The sequence below is a fragment of the Aedes albopictus genome, chromosome 3 (assembly GCF_035046485.1).
Source record: "Aedes albopictus strain Foshan chromosome 3, AalbF5, whole genome shotgun sequence".
NCBI lineage: Eukaryota > Metazoa > Arthropoda > Insecta > Diptera > Culicidae > Aedes > Aedes albopictus.
Genome location: NC_085138.1, coordinates 325846435 through 325866937, shown reverse-complemented (window position 1 = coordinate 325866937; position 20503 = coordinate 325846435). Strand labels below are relative to the sequence as shown.

Genomic DNA, 20503 nt, shown 5'->3' with positions numbered 1-20503 from the left:
CTTAGAATATAGAGACACGCAAAGTACGGTCTCTATCCGTAGGCTCGTGCGCTCTCTCGCGTTTAGCTCTCTGGGTAGCGTAAAGAGGAGACGAAAGAACATGAGTATGGATTTGTTGCCCGGTATATAGTTTCTAGAGAATGATTTTCTTGTTTTGTATAGGTAGAAATTTATTTTAGTTTACATCAAATATTCAAAATTTTAATTTTTACTTGCTGTGAAATTATCAACCAAATAATATAATAGATCGTTACACGAATAACACAACAAATTGTCTGACATACAATTGTGATAGAGTGACAATACAAACGCAGAAAAATAATAGGTTTAACTTGACAAGCTTTGCTTAAGTATGTTTTGAATAAAGTTTTCCCTTCTTCGCCAATTTTAGGATCATGCATATCGAAAATGTATTGATTTTCTCTTAAAATAGTTACGATTGTTCATAATCGCACTTTTAGTTTTTGATTCGGCCGATCGTTTCGAAACTTATATTTGAAATGTATGGTGATTCTGTGAGTTTTGCTTTTTTAACACGTACATGCTTGAGCCGGGGTTTCTACGCTGCAAGTAAAGTTTGGTTTCGCACATTTAGAAAAATGTCCAAATAAATAACTCGCGAAGTTCGTTCCGACAAGTTCCAAAATTATCGTCATCCGTCGCAGATTCCGGTAAGAAGATGTGCGTATTTTCTAACCCGAAAAGATACCATTTGACCACAAGGTTTTCTTTCTCCACTTTCCGGGCTGAGATCCCCCGTTTTGAAAGAGCTGTGCCTCGCGTTTCGTTTTGTCGTGTATATTTCGAAAAAGGCAAAGGAGTTTTGGTTTGATTGCTTTTTTTTTAAAAAACAAGTGGTCGTCAGTGGGTGGTTTATTAAGTATAAATTTGAAAATATAAATTAAATAAACGAGACATTAGGAAGAAAGTGTGCGAAATGAGTAACTTCACCCTTGTAGAAACAATAGAGGAAAGCAGAAAAAAAATCTGCGACAACCCCATGTGAATAACACCGATCATACAGAATAGGAGGTTCGACATTATTAAGATCTATAAAAACAACCCAACAATAGGGGAGATTTTTCCAATATTACACATTTTTTATTAAAAGCTTTATTATACATATTCTTATATATTTAAAACATATTCATCAACATGTAATCTGGATCGTTTGGTATACGCATCCTTCCTCCCCTGTAAATTCGAGAAGTACCTTGCGAAGAACACTTTGCGCGTAAATACAACGCCATAGACCTGGCCGCTTTGATGTATGTGTCCTGATATGCTGCAAGCATCAATATTGACAAGAAAAGTAACACGATTGCTTTCCAGGGTGATTCCGCGTACTGGCTGCGTATGTATAAGATTAGATTTGAGTAGTTATGATTTTTCAAAGATGCTTTGACTGTACCTAACTCAATTCAGATATCATAAAAAAACCATTAATTTTTTTTTTTTGTAAAAACAAACTTTAATCATACCGATAAAAATCTAAAAAACTGAAGTGGAGCTGCCAAGTTTCATCAATTAAAATGGGCGGTGTGCAGGACTGCCATATTGTAGGTTCCTCGTTATAGAAAAAGCAAGTGTTGGATGTTAAAATACAACAAATGTTGTATGAAGTGCCAAAAAAGAGAGTGGGCTTATTATGTACTTTCACAAATACGCAGTCTACTTCAAGCGCATAGAATCTGCTTCCAACAAAATATTCATATACCAGTATATAAAATATCGCAATATATATTAAGATTTCCGATTGATGCTTTGTAACTAAAAGGTTGTGACTGAGTATAGAATTAGCTAATGTTAAAATACACTTTTATGAAATAAGGTTGCGCAAACTTATCGCAGACTGTTAGAAGACAGCTTCTACTATGACCAGGATTCAAGAATTTTGACCTACGCGAAGTTGTAAAGGAGACAACTACGTAATAAATGTGTTGGAAATGCAAGGGATGTAGTTATTCCTAAACCTAATTATTAAAACAGATGCTCAAAATCTCAAATTCAGATAAATTTCTTGCGAGAAAGGCAACATGAATATCGAAGAGATGGATATTATTTTAGATAAAAATTCAACCAACTAGTCATACAGTAAGCAACAAACATATAATTTAAAAAAGATTGCTTGAATTCCGGGATCCAATACAATCATACATTATTGAGAAAATGATATCTTGAAACGCACCAAAACTGGTACAAATCTCCAAAGGAATTATTTATTTGAGTTCAATTTTTACTAACAGTTTTCAGTCTTATCCAAAACCCCTTCTTTCAAAATATGAGCACAGATTATTATACTGAATAAGATTTTCAATAACACCATAGAAATAAACAAAATATTGCGATGATTTACGGAAGTGCAAAAAACCGATGGTACGGATAGAATAGAGACCACCGGTGCGGAAAGGCGACCGATCATTATTTTACTCACATGGAAACGAACGACCGGTGCGAAAATGGGTGGTTAACGAAATTAAAAATCGTTAACGACGTGCTGTTGCGTGTGTAGTATGAAGCCCACGAGTGGGCTTGGTCTAAGAGGTATTTTTTTTTGCAGATCAACTAGATGTATACGCGTATATATAAAACTTTTATTATGCAGCTTGCGTCTTAAAAATACGTTTAATTCCATTTTTCTTATGATCAACAGCTTTTCAACACTATAAAGGGATTTTTTCACCAGTTACGTACAATAAAAAGTATGACACTCTCAATATTTTTGATCACAACACTGGATCGCGTCTAAGTTTCTATAGTAATTATAAATAATCAAACAAAAACATCATGAAAAAAACTTGTTTAATTCAGGCGGTAGCCTTTACAATAAAATCAGCATCAAAATATAATTCCCGAAATAATTTACACAGGAAAAAAAATTTTTTTGTTACTAAATGTAAAAATTGTGAAATGTTTGAAATGTCATAACTTTTTTGTTTATCAGTTTACCATCACCAAAATTTTATGATAGATAGCTGATATAATGGGCCAATTTTCCTAAAAAATTGACGCTGGTAAAAAGATAGGGTTTTGAGATATTTGAGTTTTTGTGACAAAGATCATATTTTTTTAAAGTAAAAAAAGAAATTTTTTACTGTCTATATTTTCTAAGGAATCATCATTTAGTTATCTAACTTTGCTGAAAAATTCATAACAATCGAACAATCCGTTTTTGCTGTACAGCTTTTAGAATATTTTTTAACTATTTTCGCATACACCCTTTTGAAAAGTTAGTCGTGAGCTAGGTCGTGAGTGAATATGAAGGTTTGATATCGAAAAATGGCGATTTAGATGAAATTGAAAAACTGTGCAAAGTTTCAGATATTTTTGAAATGGTCGCTCAGGATCGACTAACATGACTCCGTGGAATTCCTCTATAACGAGTGTCATTGCATATTCAACTATGGTTTTGGACCTACTGTTGGGATGTTCAAGGTTGTCAAAACTGGCTTGCAGTTTAGACCATAACATCTACAGCCGTTACAGTGCTGATTTTTGCTACTGTAATATCACATATCCAATTACAACCTAAGATCGCTGTGTAATTATTAGAACTATTCCAGCATTGGTTTTGTTCAATCCAGACCAACTCCTTCGAAAAGCAGATCTGCAGATCAACACATACATATGACAGAGTAGAGTCCTGAACGAAACTTTCCAGAAAATGACTAACGACTAACTTCCCGTAATTATCTATCTCCTGGAACGCGATTTCGATATCTTAAAAAAAGAAGATTTCTCCTTCCTTCCAGAAAACTCCATGAGTACCTTCTGAGTGTCTTCCTGGTATTCCTTCAAGGAAAATCTCAAGGATTATTTTCTTTGTAATCTCTTGCAACTTCTTCAGAACTATTTACTGGTTTACCTCTAAGGGTTCCTCCAAGAATGTTTCTGGGATTCCACTGGGATTCTCGTACCATTCGGCCTAATTATTTCTTAGAATTTAATAAGACGTTATCGAAGAAACAGTTTATGATCCTTGGATTTCTTCATGAGTTCGTTCTCGGATTAACTAAACATGTCCCTTTGTAATTTTCTTCTGGAGCTTCTTCGGAGATACCTTCAGGAGTTCCATCAGGAATCTTGAAACTTCTCCAGGAGTTGCTTTCGAGATTCTCCAAAATACTTTTTCCTCAATTCCTAGTGCCTCCAAGATTTCCTTCAGGATTTCCAAAACTATTTTCTGAAATCTCTCCAAAAATTGTTTCTAATCCTCCTGGAGTTCCCCAGATTTTTTTCCCGGGCTTCTTCCAAAAGTATTTTTTAGGAGTGTTTTTCCTAGGATTATTCAAAAGCTTTATCAGGAATGCCACGTACGGGACTCGTTCAAAAATTAACTCTGGGGTTCTATATGGAATTCTTAATTCTCACTTTTTGATATTTTTATTTTTATTGGAGTACAGTCTTAAATACTTCAAAGTTCTGTGCATGGATTGTCCCTAGAATCGTGTTTGGAATTTCTCCAGGATTTATTATTACCTGTTGTACATGAGTCACTTCACCCAAGCAACATACATGTCATAAAAGAGTTGCGGCAGTGCAACTTTTGGTTGTATTGAAGTGAATTTCACGAAATTCTAACATTGTGTTATGATAACATCAAAATAGCACAGACAAACAGACGTAACACTCTTCAAAACGGCTTGGTACATGCATTTAACGATCAATTCAAATTTCATTTGATTTGCGCGATCGTTCCACCAGATGCGCTAGTGTTCGATCGCTTTGACGTTTGCCAGTGTACACGTTGCTGAATGATTCAAACTAAAATTACAGGCAATTTGTGTAGTAGTGTGCGTGTCAGTAAAACGTCAAATCCAAATCCATCATGGCCGACAGTGTCGCGCGCGGTTCTACCAACAGGTGGCAGTGTGCTCATGAAAATGACACCGGGCAAACGTTTTTGATGAATTTCCTCTAAGAGTTACGTCTGTTTGTCTGTGAAAATAGCTAGCTTCTATACAATCAAAACTTGAGCTACTGTTATATGACATGCGTGTTGCTTGGACAGGAGTTTATTCGAGGGCTCCTCCAGAGGTTGCTTTTGGGAATCGTGCAGGAATCCCCTATTTAGAAGTTCCTTCTGGGAATATTCTAGGATAACCTTCTGCAAATTATTCAGCAGTTCTTTCTAAAAATTATCCAAGAGTTCCTTGTAAGAAACGTTTAAAAGTTCATTCTGGGAATCCTGCAAAAAATATTTCCAGAAATGCTCCAGGAGTTCCTTGTGGAAAACCTCCGCAATATCTTGTTAGGATTTCTTCAGAACTTCTATGATTATTCCGGGAGTTGCTACAGAGAACCCTTCAGGAGTTGTTTCCTTTAGGAATGCTTCAGGAGTCACTTCTTCGAATCCTCTAGGATGACCATTCGTAAATCATTCAGTGCTTTCTTCTGAAAATAATCCAAGAGTTTCTTGTAGGAAACCTTCAGTACATCCTTCTGGAACTCCTCCAAGAGTTCCTTCTGAGGTTTTTTTTCGGAGTTCGTTGGAGAAATCCTTAGATCGAATTCTTGGATCCCAGAATATACCCCTATAGGAATTCCTAAGGGAGCTTATGAAGGATTTCCTTGAGAAATTCTGAGAAGCATCTAGAGGAACCCACGAAGGTATCTAAGATGAAATTCCCAGCAGGAGTTCCTGAAGGAATTCAAAAAGACAACTTTGAAGTTTTCGAAACATTCATTTGATTTATTTAGTATTAAATCGTCGTTACAATAAAACTGAATCAACAATTCCTTACCGGTTTGTGGTTGCAGTCCTCCATCCTGGGCCGCCTCCCACATTTGCCAGACCGTTCTGTACCTGATCAGCCCATCTTGTGGTCTTCTTGTGCCATCGGTATCTCTTGTGAACACCAGGTTGGCAGGGTTGTTATCCGGCATTCTTGCAACATGCTCTGCCGATCGTATCCTTCCAGCTTTTGCGACCTTCCGGATGCTAGGTTTGCCGTAGAGTGCAATTAGCTCGTTGCTCATTCTTCCTAAGCACCAAACGCTCGAACACTTCGAGTGCTTGCATGTCCTCCTCGATCATACTCCAGGTCTCGCGCCCGTAGAGAACCACCGGTCTTATCAGCATCTTGTACATGTTGAATTTGGTGCAGAGGTGAATCATTTTCGACCGCAGGTTCTTGTGAAGCCCATAGTAGGTACGACTTCCACTGATGATGCGTACTCGTAAAGGGCGAACACGATGAAATTGCCACACAGAAAATATTGTATAACTTTTGATTGCGTTCGTCAAAATTTTTTGACCATGAATAGTATATTATGTGTAGCTAATACCATAAAATTTTCATTAAAATCGGTTGAGTATTGGCGCATATAGGGTATTGGTTCCCTTATTAAGCATGTGGCTCCCATTTTCATCCTACTGAAAACAAAGAAATTAAGCGCTGTTTGTTTTGTTTCTTATTTTTGTATTTTTTGTTAGGAGTGAGCACGCATGAAAACAAAAAGAACGGATTCAATCGGTGCCGTAATCGCTTGTTTTCGAATAGGATGAGCATAGGAGCATGAGATTAATGATGGCACTCGTACCCTATTGTCATAAAATAAGATTTTAGAAAATTTGTGCACCCATTTCAAAAAAATACTTAGACTACAACTTTTTTGTTACCTCATCAAAACGTTTGAAAATTTCACTCGATATTCTTAACATAGTATCAATTAAGTGGTTAAAATTTGATCGAAATCGGTTCAGTACTTTTTCTAGTAAATATCCAAAGCTCAAATCGCTTCAAGGTAAATTTTAGGTACTTTTTGACCATTTTTAGTTCCGCGTGCACTATTTTGACTGTAGAACTGGTAACACTGTCCCAATTTTTATAAAACTTTGACAGTGTAAAATTGTTGTGTTAAACTGTTTACAGTGAAAATTTCAGCCATTTTCATTGAGTACTTTCAAAGTAAGAGCAGTTTGAATTTCACTATACCAAAAACCACATCTGCTTATTGTGACATAGTGCGACATATATGGCTATAACTTTTTAACGGTATGATCAAATTGAATGAAATTTTGACAAACTACTTCTACATACATAATTTACGTACATAAAATTTTTCATTGAAATCGGTTCAGTATTTTTGGCGCTAGCGTTGAAACGGCAAAAAAGTGATATTTTCCAAAATGTTTGTTTGCACAAGATTCTCAATTGGCAATTTCCTTGTTTCAACGATATCTCCGCCAATACTCAACTGATTTTAATGAAAATTTTATGGTATTAGCTACACATAATATACTATTCATGGTAAAAAAAATAGCTATTTTGGCGAACGCAATCAAAAGTTATACAATATTTTCTGTGTGGCAATTTCATCGTGTTCGCCCTTTATTGCACGGCTAATATTGTTGTCAGCCGTCAGTGAGGATTGTGAAAATCGTATCCCGGCTGTTGAGTCCAGCTCCGTCGCATTACACTTTCCAGAGCGATATTGAAGAGTATGTATGAGAGTCCGTCACCTTGTCGCAGTCCCCGGCGATTTTCAAATGAACTGGGTAGTTCACCTGAAACGCTTACACAGTTTTGCACATAGTTCATCGTTGCGTTAATCAATCTAGTAAGCTTCCCAGGAAAGCCGTTTTCGTTCATGATTTTCCATAGTTCTGTGCGGCCGATACTGTCGTATGCCGCTTTGAAGTCGATGACCAGATGAAGCTTTGGGACCTGGTATTCACGGCATTTCTGGCGGGATTTGCCGTACGGTGAAGACCTGGTCCACTGTCGACCGGCCATCGATGAAGCCGGCTTGATAACTTCCCACGAACTCATTCGTTTTAGGTAACAGACGACGGAAGATGATCGGTTTCCCTGATCCGGAGTATCAACCGGTGCAGACAGGTGGCCAACTTTTCTGCGCCCATTTTTATGAGTTTTGCTGCGATACCATCCTTACCAGCTGTTTTTTCTTGACGTCAAACAGTTCATCGAAAAGTGATTTTTTTTTTAAATTTGAAACTAACAAGAAACTAAGGTTTTCGGCCTAGAAACAAGAATTCGTAAGTGATGGATTGTAGAATTTGTGGGTTTTTGGAAAGCGGAAGATGTTTCGTCACATTTCGCAATATTTCGCGTGTGAGAGGGAAGGGCTAAATTAGTTCCGTAGATGTGTTTCATGTGTGGGGATTTCGGAAGCCGACGCGGATAGTTTCGATATTTCTCCGTTCGCCGCGTTCTTCTTCTGCAGATGATCAAATTGAAAAAAAAAAACTCACTTCCGCGAGCATGTTTGTGTGCAGAGATGCTCTGTTCTCATGAGAAAACCAGAGGCGTCGCGTGCCTCGTTTAGCCACATGTGCACTTGCAGATTTTTCATAAATTATGTAGACCAGTTATTGGGCACCTCAAACCACCCTCCATCCCATTTCCTTACCATTCGTAAGTATTTTTTATGTTAAAAAACATATTAAATTTTGCCTGATTGCTCATTATAATTTTAATCGGAACGATATATTACTACTTCGGTACTATTAAAATTTGTTTCCCCAACCTAATTATTTATCTCCGTGCACATTTTCTAATGAAGTTTCCCCTTTTTGGACATATTTACACAAGTTCTAATTTATTTGCGAGCTTGGACTTGTCATTGATCTGGGACAGGCTATACGGCCATAAATTGATTTTCACTCCAGTTCACTTTATGGAATCTTTTTTTAATGGTTAAACTGCTCGTGTGAGGGTACTATAATTTTACCGCCAACCGTTCAAAATTTAATACGGTTTACTCTATGGAAATCTACCTTTTTTTAAAGAAAAATCGTTGTTAGTCGACAATTCAATGTTTATCCCATCCAAAACTGTCGATCTTAATCGATCACAGAAACTGTCCATTTTCCTTTAGGAAAATAACTATGTCTAGTTTGAAACTTCAAACAATCTAAGTACAGTTAGTATCTGACATTGTGACGATATTTAAAATGTACTAGTTTTCCCGGGAGACGTACTGCCAATTTGGTTGTGCTTGTTTGACAACTGTTGAATTTGTTTCCCACTCATAATAATTTCAGTAATTTCGCAATTGTGCTACATTTTAGTTGATTCTCGTAACTTTTTCTACTTATAAACACAGCCACCCTGAAAGCGGATCGTGCCGAGCAAAAATCATGCTGAACGGTTTATCGTTTCGTGAATTATAATACCTCAAAGCGAATCCAAACTTATTTTCAAAGATTTTAAGATTTCTGTTTAGGCAATATGCGATCGATCTAAGAACGGTACATTTTGACAAATACGTATTTCTAGCATTAGAGTATTCTCGAATCTTCATTGACAAAATAACTTGTAGCGCTATTTGAATTTGTAGCTTTCGACCACCCTACTGAGAGAGCGAAACGTTTTAGCGCAAGAGATCACACGGTAAAAAATCTGCACGCTCGATGTAAGGGAAAAATCCATTAACTATTCAACATCCCAACCAACACGATCATCAATGTTTTTCCTTTGAAATTGCAATGCTGTCACTGTTGATTGCAAAACCAAAACAAACCCACCAGAGGAATTAACTGAAAATCACTTCGATTTGCACTACTGTATAAAGCAGTACGATCCAAAGTGAAAAGCTATTGGTTTGGTAATGACTGTTTTGGACATGAAAGTAAATATAGATGAAAGGTGGTAGAAAGTGTTTTGCTTCGATACGCACCTCTCCTACAGATATGAAGTAGTGTAGTGGGGAAACCGATGATTGTGAATCTCAAGGTCCTGGTATCGAATCTGGGTGTGGTGAACGCTTTTTTTTTAAATATTAGGATTGAAATCAAAGCATTGTCAACAACGAATTGAAGTGAATTTCCATTAAAATTGAAGAGGCATTGAATGTTCTTTTTCGAATGATATTTAATTGATAACAAACAGATTGAACAGTAGTGCGAATTCAAGTGCCAATCAGTTCATATCAGAGTGCAGATTTTTTACCGTGCAGTACGAAACAGTGAGCGCCGCACCCCCGTTTGCAAAAGCCATGCGAAGAAGCATCAAGTGCTGAGATCAAGTGCACCAAAGCGATGACACACGTTGGGTGTCTATGTGTTTGAAATTTTTCTCAGCCAGCAACCAAACTGTGAAACCACTACGCGAATAACGATATGCGCCAGAGCGTTTCCAGCCGAGGTTTCCGTGTTGCTGTTTGGAAGCCAAGCGAAAGCATGCGGTGCGTAGCAGATGGGTACCGCTTTGCCTACCTAGGTATACACACAGCCGTTGCTCGGGAACTATCGCACTAGGGCCGCTTTCCAATAAGATGTTTCTTCTTTCAGAGTGTGCAAGATCGCGATTCCCGCGTTACTTTTATGCAAGTTGCTTCTCGCTCGTCATGTGCTTTGCGCGCGATGTTGGGGATAGTAAAGATAGGGGGAAGCTGAAACAAATCGTTACACACGATTCCGTTAAATTCATATGGGTGTCAAACATATTTTTTCACGAAATTTTAATTTTAGCTGCACGTGTAATGCACACGTTGCACATGCGGACGCGACGCCTCTGGAGAAAACCCTAAAAAACGGATTCCCCAGGGAGTTTTCGTGTTTCGGCGCGTTTTCAGTGCCGATTTATTTCTGAACATGCATGGATATTGTTTTACCTCACTGAATGCCGAACGGCAGCGCCGTGCCGAAGCTAAGAGTAGGCTCCTAGACGAAACCGAGCGCCTTCGCAATCAGATCTCCCAGCAGCTCCAGAAGTACCAGGATCTGATGGACATCAAGATTTCGCTGGACAAACAAGCTGCAGTCATCCGAGGAATTCCATATTACAGGGGTGATGTAATCCATAGCCCTAATGCGGCCAGACCGGAAGCGCTGCGTAAAACACTGCAGCATGTCATAGCCAATCGCAAGTGTACCTTTCTGGACGAAAAGGACGAGCGCAGTGTGTCGGACTTCTTGGTCACTTCGTCTGCCAAGGGAAATTTATATAATTTGGTGAGTCCGTTCTGATTTAATCTGTTAATCATGATCATGGAGTTCAAACTCCAACAATATTTAACATTCCAATCTAGACAATTCCTTTACCAAAAGCCCACCTTGCTATTTACGAAAGCGTCGGTGAGTCGCTGACCTTTCGAAAAATAGATGTCATCCCATCCCTACTTCCCCATCCCCTCCGCATAATTTGTTTCTTCTCGTTTCAGAGAGCGAGCAATGGCGCTTAAACCTAGGCTTGTGAGCCAGGACACATGGTCCAAATGCCTGTGCCCCATCCCTGAGGCCCATGGAGTGACAAAATCTCTTAGCTACGTCACTCCCAACGTTGGCGTTTAAAGATACTAAAACACTTACACTCACACTAACAGGTCTACATGATCTACCCAAATACACTTACACAATCTGAATCTTGTCGCATCACTCGTTTATAGTGAATCCCCAATCAACCCATTCCAAATATCCAACTCCTTGACACTTATGGGGGCGCCGGTGAGTCGCTGGCCTTTCATAAAGTAGGTGTCATATCATCACATCCTTTCCTTTCCTCGTAACGGAGAAGATGGGCGTGGCCGGCAATGGAAGTTCTCATGTCTTTTTTGCTTCAACCTCTGATTGGATAGCTGTTCCTTCCCAAATAGCATTCCATAAGCAATTAGAATAGGAATATTAAAGTTCAAACATGACAACTATCAGTTTGCAATCTACGAATTACTCCGTTACCACGCAACGCACGCAACGCAACGCAACGCAACGATACCATCCTTACCAGCTGTTTTGTTGGTTTTGAGTTGGTGAATGGCACCCTTAATTTTCCTCAGCATGGGAGTTGACTCATTTCCGTCCTCTGCTGCATTGGCATAGTCGTTCCTTCCGTTGTCGTGGTCTCCCGTACCTATGTCCTCCACACCATTCAGCTTCCACCTTCCGATCACCCACACGTCCGTCCGTCAAGAGGTCTCCGTCCTTATCCCTGCATATTTCGGCTCGCGAAGCCGATGCGTTGAGCTTCTCGTAGAACTTCCGTGTTTTATGGGAACGGCACAGCAGATCCATTTCCTCGCACCCCGTTTCTTCCAAGCGGCGCTTTTTTTTCGAAAGAGACGGTTCTGTTGCTTCAGTTTTTAACGTTCCACGTTCTGGCGGGTTCCCTGCTGCAAACGGATCTACATACATATTACATATAAAAAACGCAGTAGAGCGTTTGTCAGCGTTTGCTAGTTATGTATGTGTATGCACAGTACATCCCCCACTAAGGCTGACCTTGCACTTCGATAAGCTCGCATTTGTGGAGCAATTGCTTTTGAAGTGTAACACCGACGGTCTATACAGCAATGATCTACCAGAAACCCTAACCTGATGCCGCAATCCCAAGGCGCTCCCCACCCAGAAATGGACGCAAACCGGTATACTAGTGGTGTCCAGAAACCGCAGAATTTTTGTAGAATGGAGTATTACTACCTCACCCCCAGAACGATCGACGGAGATGCTGCAGGAGATCGTGTTAACGTTGCCGCGCCAAGATATAAGAACATCGGCCCTCGTTCCCTATGGCCAAACTGGCCAAAGCAAGGTCGCCTCGGTGACAAACGACGAGCTTATCGCAATAGCGAAGTCGTTGAAGGTGACGGAAAATTATGCTGGATCGTGATGGCAAAGATGCGGCAAGTGCACGGCGCATAGTGTGTCAGAATTTATTGCGGTCAGAATTTATTGTGTTGCAAAAGTTTTTCGTCGTTTTCGTCGGGACAAACACTGCATTGTCCCGTCTACGGTCTACATCAGGGGTTCCCAACCTTTTTGAGGTGGCGACCCCCTTTAAGAACTGCCAAAGCATCTGCGGCCCAATGAAAATTTTTAGAAAAAAAAATATGGATTAAATGAACGAAACCGAGTTTTTTGAGTACAGTGACGTATCCAGAAATTTACACTCACGTTTCGAAAACATGATGTCATGAACATTAAATTTGAGTCGTAGCTGAAAAATAGCGGCGCAGCCGAAATTTTTTTCTTCTGAAGGCGTTTTATACAGAAAATTTGTTCCTCAAATTGTGGATTTTGGGGGTGGCGGTATACAAAATTAAAATTTTTCATAATTTGCACAAAATAGAATAAAACTTAACAATTTTTTGGTAACATCGCGGCCCCCCTTGACTAGCTTCACGGCCCCCCAGGGGGCCGCGGACCACCGGTTGGGAACCCGTGGTCTACATAAATGTGCATCTTATCGAAAACCGTATAGCGTTGACTCTCAGGCGTTGACGGGCCCTGTTTTTGGCTCCTAGTGTTTTTGCTCGCTCAATCGTGGTTGCGGCTTTCCTTCACTTCTCCATCTTCCTCCAGGTGTCATTTGTGATCCTCTGTTTTCTATGCGTGCTTAGCTCATAGTTTGGACTGCAACCCAGACGTTTCTGGCACTGTTTTGTTGTCTTCAGGGTTATGAAGGGTATTTGTGTACCAAATAGCTTGAAACTTGGCCATATAATTCATTTTGATAGAAAAATTTTTGAGGTCAGCTTTGAACTCGACAGGTTTTAGAAAACACTCCATGACGAAGAGAACAAAGCTGTTGAAAATAGCATAAGTTTCCCTATATCGAATTTATTGCCATCAACCGGTCATGTGATTGGCAATCAATCTGAAACCATAGCTTCCCAATGCAATTGAATAATTCTATTTTATACATTCAATTCAGGTTTCGCTTCAGGAACGGACCAACGAAGGAACGGATCGCTAATTCCAGATTATTGTTATTACTTCATACATCGCACAAAAAAAGGCAGAACGTGGTCGAAGAGATACCACAACCTATCCTATATATCAAGGAAGAGAGACTACCACAACCGGCAAAGCAACGAAGCAAAAAGCGAAAAACCTCGGGTGTTCTGTCTGGTGGTGTTGTTTGGTTGACTCTACACATGTATCCTCGCCGCCAAGTTGTTCCGCAGGGGTATTTGTGATTCAAAATCTGCGAAGACATCGCAAAGGAAGATAAACAAGTGAAACCAATAAAAGAAGAGATAAATAGTATGTGCTTATCGCCGCCAGTCAGCAGCTTAAGTACCAACCACAGTGCAGCACACTCAGTGTCTGACTGAGCGCAGGGTCGCCAGGTCATTTTTTGAGAAATCTGGATGATTTAGGAAGTTTTGTCTGGAAAAGTCTGGATCGTGTAAAAAACCCTACAAATTCCGGGAAAAACCTTACAAATCCCGAAAACAAATGTCTGGATCTTCCAGATTTTTGCAAAATGAGACCTCAAAAATCTGGATAAATCCAGATAAATCTGGAAGGTTGGCAACGCTGACTGAGCGAGCCACATTTGCAAAGTGTTGAAGTGAATCAAAGAATAAGCGAAATGATGAAAAAATTGTTGGTGTTTTGATGTGCAAATCGGTGGGCTCCTTTTCGATTTGGGATTCTTGGGCGTTCGTAGTTCAGCAAGAATCTGGTTTTGCGGGCTGAAATGACCTAGAAGAATAAGGAAGACAAGTCCCGCGCGTGAGGACGAAAAGAAGAAAACGGTTTTTGTGTAGCGCGAGGTGAAGAGGACGCGCGCGCGATCATAAAAGTGAACGTGTCCCATAAAAGGTATAATATTGGATGGAGAAGCAGTGACAAAAAAGCTCACCTTGAAGGCTGTTCTCGAAATAATCCGGACAAACGACAGAGGTAATTACTATATGCCAATTAATACCTGTTTTATAATACTAAGTATTTAAGAATTTTCGGAAATTCCATAGATGTGCAGTGTGCACTTTTCAATAAAAAAAATCTCATAATTATAATAAACAATATTAAAGAAATTAGATTGTTCAATCTACTATGCAAAATTCAGCACAACAGTTAGTATTACGTCGATGTTTGATATCAAGCAATCCCATTAATTTGATCAATACCTTATGAAAGCAAACATTTTTTTTTTTCATTTAAGAATTGGATGCACCACTATAGGAACTAATGTTAAATTTTACTACCATTATTGAAATCGTGTACCTATAGTTGGTGCAAGTGATTTATAAGCAAAAACTGAAATAAACGATGGTTTTTACATTTTTTCATATCAAATTTAAATGAAAAACTACCGATTACGTTTTTAGATTTTTTATTTTATGGTATTATCAATTTTATTCAATTATTTTACTTCAAGGAGCTACTAATAGCACCACTACTTAAAATTATCACAAGGGCCTAAATATTGTAGCTTGAAACTAAGTTTGGGTCGGATGTGACCACTTGGAATCGACGCCAAAGGGATCATGGTTTAATCATTTCCGTAGCAGCATATTTGACGCAATAAATTATGCATAATGCAATTGATTTGAATTTTTGGAAAACTGAATGCACTGGAAAAAGCAGCAATAATGTAACCCAATCACTGAGTGCCTGAGTCAACTGTTTTGCCCATCAATTGGCCACGGGACTCAATCCAGAGGCACCGGAACGACTTCTCGGAGACCTCCGTGAAGTGCCCAATTTTGTGGAGAATACATCTGTGGCAATTTTTGATCTACACTGTGATGCATACATAATTGATCGGACTAACGCCAATTTTCATACAAAATGGCCAAGTTTGAGATGCTATAACTCAGGGGTTCCCAACCTTTTTTAGGTGGCGACCCCCTTTAAGAATTGTCAAAGCGTCTGGGGCCCAATGAAAAATTTTAGAAAAAAATATGAATTAAATAAACGAAACCGAGTTATTTGGGTACAGTGGCGTAGTCAGAAATTTACTATGGGAGGGATTTTCGACGATAAATGATACTTTTTTTTAAATTTGACACTCGAATTTCGTAAACAATGACGTACGTGTCAACATGTGCATTTAGTTTAAGTCGTGGTTTAAAAAATAGCGGCGCAGCCGAAAAATTTTTTCTTCCGAGGTGTTTTATACTGAAAATTTGTTCCTCAAATTATGGCTCCTGCGGTTTTTTGGTAACATAGCGGCCCCCCTGAACTGGCTTCACGGCCCCCCAGGGGGCCGCGGACCACCGGTTGGGAACCCGTGCTATAACTATTGTTTGCTTTGACGGATTGAGCACAATTTTTGACAAGGAAGTTCCAATGTGTTGTATTTTACGTATATGAAGTACAACATGTATTTATTCACAGGTTCAAAATGTGCAGAAGTGGACAGCGGATGTATGGGCCCTTTTACATTCGTAATCAACGTGGCTACCGAAGACAAGCTTATCGTCGATCATCATCCCCATGAATTTGACGGAGCGCATCGAAGTGATAGTGCAATCGCCTACACTGGTCACCGATGGCTGCTCCGGCTTTGAGTTATTCACAACCACCACCTCAGTTTTGTGGTAAGCCAACTTCAGTTTTCTGGATCACATCCACTCCTCCACAACCGCGATCAAGGTGGCAGTAGTCAATTCCACTTCTTCGATCTATTCACCGTAATGTTGTCATAGAAGCTGACGATTGCCACTCCCACCGAGAATTTAATCCTCAACAACTACTGCACTACTTTAGTGACTTTAGCAATTTCCCTTCTTTTTACGCTGGAGCGTATCTCAGTTGTCTGCCGACAGGATAGCGTCTACGATCGACCTCCCCTTCCGGATGTCGAAATGGTTGCTAGAGAGACCATTTACACCCCACATTCTGTTTACGATGATCTTTTCGAGAACCCTCCCGTCCGTGTCGATCAGGCGTATTGGTCTAAATGCCGATGGATCGCTGGGTGGTTTCCACGCCTTCAGCAATAGAACCAGGCCCTGCCGCTTCCAAACCTCTGGGAAAGCTTCCTCGTCTAGGCATTTCTGCATAGCAGACCTGAACATCTTGGAAGCCTCAGCAATAGCTACTGTTAAGGCAAAGTTCGGAACTCCTTCCGGACCTGGGGCCTCACCTACGCTAAGGGACTTTGCTATCCCCGCAAGTTTACCCTTTCCTCATGGCAAGCCCCAGTCCCCGGCTATTCTACGAAAGGAGGCCAGGTACTAGGATCACGATATGGAAAAAGCCTCTTGATGGTCCCCTCCATAACATCTCTGGAGATTGCTTTGTAGGGGCCTATACCTCTTGACTTGGCCATCACAATCCTGTAGGCATCACCCACGGATTTGCAATGGCACTCTGACAGAGACCCTCAAAGTAGGCCTTTTTGCTTGCCCTTATCTCGGTTTTCAGAGTGGCTTTAGCAGTGGCGACCCGGCGTACTATTGTTGATTATGTCTTATCATAAAATTCAATGTGATGTTGAGCGAATAAATGTATGTATGCATGTTGCAAAACCGCAGAACACTTGAAAATTCTTTTAAAAAAATCTAGAAAAGTGTCATCAAAAAACTGATATTTAAGCCTAGTTTGGTGTTTGAAAGGAATCGCTCAAGAGTCAAGACCGATTCCTGGCAGAAAGTTTCCACGGTGACTGCCATTTGAACTGTCATTTTTTCGCAACTGCGAACTGTGATCGAAGAAAAACGGTTTCTTGGGCGATTCAGGCAAGGAATTTCCCATGCATCAAGATAGGCCGAAAAATTTCTTCTGAACTGCAAACAGCGCTTTAGGGAAAGAAGGGGTTGTGAAAGTGTGACAAGCAATGTAGTAAGTACAGGAACACCTCGTACGGAGGGGTAAGAAGGGAGGGGATGTCAAAAATTTCCAATTTTAGCGTGACGTACTTAATGGATGCTACTCAAATTGTTAACAGCAACTAAACAATATTTGCTTGAAATTAAAGTGAAAAAAACATCACGTGCATTCCTATCGATTTTTTGGGATGTTAAAGTTGGTTCGTAAAACGGAAGTAGTGCAAAATGTCATCTGCCATAGAGTAACAAGGGTAGCATTGCATTGGTGCCAATAACCATGCGCCTCCATGGGTTTCTCAGTATTTTTAGGATAATTGTTAACAAGAAATATAGGGCGGGGGGGGGGAGGGGGATTAATTGATTGTTCAATAAAATCCTTGCGAAATCTAACGATTTCCGAGTGAACGAACTTCGTTTGCCAAATGGCGATCTGACTTCCTCTGATGAGGAAGTTCTGGAATGCTTATTCAGCACACTCTTCCCTGGATGTTTGGATATTACATCTTCGGATGAACCTGATGTCTTTTCTTGTAGTTATGATTCCCTGGCTTCGGCTGGGAGTATCGTAACTATAGAATCGATTGAGTGGGCACTTAATAGTTTTGCTCCTTTCAAATCTCCTGGGGCAGATGGGATTTATCCTATGTTGCTTTATAAGGGATTTGATCATTTTTAGCATGTTTTGAAAAAAAATTCTTGTTTGCAGTTTTGCTACAGGGTATATTCCCAAATCCTGGCGGGATATTACTGTCAAGTTTATTCCAAAAGTGGGACGTGCGTCGTATGAAGAAGCAAAGAGTTTCAGACCTACCAGTTTGACCTCTTTTCTTCTGAAATGCTTAGAACGCATTGTGGATCATCACATCCGTGATGTTCATCTGGCCAACGTGCCTCTTCATGTGAACCAACATGCCTACCAATCTGGTAAGTCCACTGTGACTCTTTTACACAAGGTTGTTTTACGATATTAGAAAGCATTCGCTCAAAAGCAATCTTGTTTGGGTGTTTTCTTAAATATCGAGAGTGCCTTTGACAATGTGCCTTTCGATGCCATATTGGAAGCCGCACGGAGTCATGGTATATCTCCATTGATTTCCAATTGGATTCATCAAATGCTCAAAAACCGATATCTCTTCTCGACATGCAGGGATTAGGAAATTGAGTGTTTGTGGATGCCCCCAAAAGGGAGCCTTATCACCGCTTTTGTGGAATCTCGTAGCAGATACGCTACTGAGGCAACTCAATAATAGCGGTTTTCCTACTTATGGTTTTGCAGACGACTACCTAGCATTGTTAGTTGGTATGTCTATCACTACACTTTTCGACCTGACCTGATGCAAAGCGCCCTTCAGGTAGTTGAGGGTTGGTGTCGCCAATATGGCCTTTTGGGTTAATCCGAGTAAAACATCTATTGTTCTTTTTACGGAAAGGCGAAACCGTAATGGCGTTCGACCTTTGCGTATCTTTGATTCTGAAATCGATGTGACTGAACAGGTAAAGTACGTTAGAGTCATTCTTGATTCCAAGCTTTCCTGGACACCTCACATTGAGTTCCGAAAGCTTGTATGGCCTTCGGGCAATGCCGGCGTACCCTTGGTACAACTTGGGGTCTAAAACCCAAGTATTTATATCAAATAGATCTACATAACTGTTGTTCGGCCAATATTGGCCTATGGATGTCTAGTATGGTGGCAAAAGGGCGAAATGAGAACGGTCCAATCAAAGTTAGGCCATCTCCAAGGATGTGCTTAATGGCGATGTCTGGAGCGTTCTCTTCAACTCCCACGGCAGCGCTCGAAGTTCTCTTTGACGTTGCTCCACTACACATTCATCTCAAACAAGAAGCACTTTCTTGCACTTACCGTCTACGGGTACTCGGTCTACTAGAGGAAACTCCTGTGAATCGCACATCAACACACACCTCGTTGTTTCCACTTTTGGTTAATTGGGACAAAATTGTGCTTGCTCCAAGTGATCTTACAATTGCTTGTAATTTTCCATACAGAACATTTTCCACGAAATTCCCTTCCCGGGAAGAGTGGACATCTGGATATCTGGAAAGAAGTATTTCAGACGGCATCGTATGTTACACTGATGGCTCTCTTCTCGAAGGTCGAGCAGGTGCTGGTGTTTATTCTCGTGAGCTAAGGCTGTATCAGTCTTACTCACTTGGTAGACACTGCACCGTTTTTCAGGCTGAAATCTTTGCTCTTATGGTGCGGAGTGCAATCAGCAATTAAGCAGCACGTAATGGGCAAAGTAATGTACTTCTGTTCAGTTAGCCAGGCTGCTATTAAGCTATTAAAGCACTTGCTTCGGCCAACTCCAGGTCGAAGATAGTTATCGCTTGTCGAACTCAAATCGAGGAGCTGAATTCAGCAAACGCTGTTCACCTTGTATGGGTACCTGGCCATTCTTCCATCGCTGGAAATGAATTGGCTGATGAGTTAGCTCGCACTGGAGCATCACATGACTTCATTGGCTCTGAGCCAGCTATTCCGATATCGAAGTGTTGGGTATAGCTTCAGATTTTGCTACTCAGGGCTGCTACTCAACACAGACAATACTGGAATAGTTTAGAGTCATGTCGCCAAACAAAATTGTATTGTACTGAGCCATCTCTAGGGGTGGCAAAGTATCTATCAAATCTGTCAAAGCAGAATTGCAGCATGCTGATCAAAGCATTGACTGGCCACTGCCGACTCAGCTATTATATGGCGAATATTCAGCAAGCTGATTCATTTGCATGTGATAGCTGTGAATCCGATTATGGAACTTCGTATCAGTTGATATGTAACTGTCCAGTTTTTGTGCAACTGCGTTTCCGATTATTCGGTAAACACTTATTAAGTGAAACTGACTTCAGAGACCTGAATATTCAGGATATTCTGATTGTTCTTAACCCGCTGTGGTAAAGAGCTATAGGCTTTCTTTCGCTTTATGCGTTATTACAGTGCCCTTTTCAGAGCGCTGTGTGAATCCATTGTGGTACGCTTATGCGTTAGTATCCTCTTCCAGGGTACTTTTCCTATTT

General features: G+C 40.2%; 1 protein-coding gene across 7 annotated transcripts in view; it reads left to right on the top strand.

Annotated features, from left to right (window-relative positions):
• Nucleotides 1-20503, top strand: part of LOC109623365 (low-density lipoprotein receptor-related protein 1) — an 880389-nt gene that overhangs the window by 14057 nt on the left and 845829 nt on the right. For 6 of the 7 annotated variants that reach the window (XM_062842859.1, XM_062842852.1, XM_062842856.1 and 3 more), the window contains exon 1: nt 14077-14593. The exons of the other annotated variant lie outside the window; for it this stretch is intronic. The gene's annotated coding sequence lies outside the window, so the exon portion shown is untranslated. Of the gene's footprint in view, nt 1-14076; nt 14594-20503 lie in introns of those variants that run through there. 7 annotated transcript variants of the gene reach the window in all.